The sequence below is a fragment of the Parasteatoda tepidariorum genome, chromosome X2 (assembly GCF_043381705.1).
Source record: "Parasteatoda tepidariorum isolate YZ-2023 chromosome X2, CAS_Ptep_4.0, whole genome shotgun sequence".
In the NCBI taxonomy this organism is placed as follows: domain Eukaryota; kingdom Metazoa; phylum Arthropoda; class Arachnida; order Araneae; family Theridiidae; genus Parasteatoda; species Parasteatoda tepidariorum.
In genome coordinates, this window is record NC_092215.1 from 48,163,301 (window position 1) to 48,165,272 (window position 1,972).

The window sequence follows — 1,972 nt, forward strand, 5'->3', positions numbered from 1 at the left end:
TATATATATATATATACACATACATATAATATTTATATATTGCTCCCCCCCCCATTAGGGATAGTCAATATGAACGCAAAGTAAACTAAATATTATTTATAATTTTCAAGTCAAAATCTGCAGTTTTTAATTTGAGCACTCTCTTGATTTGGAGTAGGCCGACGGGCTTCTTTCACTTCAAATAATAGATATAGCCTTTACAATGTGCATTAAACAGTTGATGATCATTTTACCTGCTCACAAGCAAACAGAGAGTTCGAGTAACGACAAAAAGGTAGTGGGTTCGAGTATTGGTTAAATGACAGTGGTTTTGAAAACTGTTAGAAAGAGGTTCTAATTCCGATAAAAAGGGAGTGTGTTCAAGCATTGAATAAGTGATAGCTGGTTCGATTTTTGCTCAAATGATAGTGAGTTCCAAAAACTTGTCATAGTAGGTCCAAGTTAAGGTAGTGATTTTGATACTTGCTCAAATGGTTGCGGATTCAAGTACCGATAAAAAGTTAGTTGGTTCGAAAACTGGTCTAACCATAGTGCGTTCGAGTACTGATTAAATGTTAGCGGGTTTGAATACTGATTAAATGATAGTGAGTTCGAGTACTTCAAATAAAATGGTAGTAACGTTTTTTAAATAATTTACAGCAGTTCTTTTTATTAATTAAATAACCAAAGTTACAAAATTAAATATAAAAATTTGTAAATTTACTCGTAAATCAAGCGGATCAAGTTAAATTTCAGATAAATAAGAAATTTAGTTGATGAAAGCTACCAGTAAAAGTTTATTATTTTTTTTTTTATGAAGGGAAAGTGTAGCTCTATGACTGGTGGGATGGGGTGGCGGGCGGAAAGCAGTCCTGAGGTTAGTGGGCGTCTTCTATCATTTCAAACATGGGATTAGTAGGTGTTGATGGTTTTAGCCGCTCACAGAAGCAAGAGAAAAGTTCGAGTATCGTAAAAAAGTTAGTGGGTTCAATACTTGCGAAATTTATAGCGGGTTCGTGAGCTGATTAAATGATAGCGAGTCTAAGTATCGATAAAGAGATAGTGGGTTCGAAAACTGGTCATAGTAGTTTCGAGTACCGGCAAAAAGGTCGTGGGTTTGATACTTGCTTAAATGATAGCCAGTCCAAGTACTAATAAAGCGGTAGTGGGTTCGAGAATTGATTAAAAAAAATTGGGTTCGAGTACTGATTAAATGAGGCTAGTTCGAGAACTTCAAATAAAAAGGTAGCAACGTTTTTGAAATAATTTATAATAATTGTTTTTATTAATTAAATAACCAAGGCTACAAAATTAAATATAATATTTTTAAATTTATTCGTAAATCAAGCGAATCAAGTTAAGTTTCAAATAAATATGAAATTCAGTTGATGGGAGCTACCAGTAAAAGTTTATTATTATTATTTATGAAAAGAAAGAGCGTGTGTATGACCATGGTTGGATGGCTGTTATTATTATTATTGAAGAAGTTGGGAAAAACAGTTCGTCCTTGAACGATCCGTATAAGAGGGTAATTGGGTAAATCGGTGCTCTACTGTGAGTGTATGTATACACCGCAGAGCCATTACATTATTAGCACCCTCCATCTGTAACAATGGGCTCACTCAGGTTTTCATGGTTTCTCGCCCAGGAACAATGTCTTCATGGCGCACATTAGGACCCATAATCCTCATACAACAATCCCTGACGTCTGTAAGCTACTTGAACATAGTTGCAGACCAGGTTCACCCATTCATGGCAACAGTTTTTCCTGCGGGGGATGGTGTTTACCAACAGGATAATGCATTATGTCATAAGGGTCGAATCGTCATGGATTGGCTCGAGGAACATTCCAGTGACTTTCAAGTCATATCTTGTTCCCCAAATTCACCCGACCTTAATCCAATAGAGCATTTGTGGTCCTACTTGGAAAACCAAATTCGTGCTGCCACGCTACCCCCTCGCAATGTGAGGGAATTGCAGGACCAGTTGGTGA

The 1,972-nt window shown here is 36.3% G+C and overlaps 1 protein-coding gene across 1 annotated transcript in view; it reads left to right on the top strand.

The window, feature by feature from the left end:
• Nucleotides 1-1,972, top strand: part of LOC107449498 (serine proteinase stubble) — a gene marked incomplete in the record, with an annotated part of 52,929 nt that overhangs the window by 43,203 nt on the left and 7,754 nt on the right.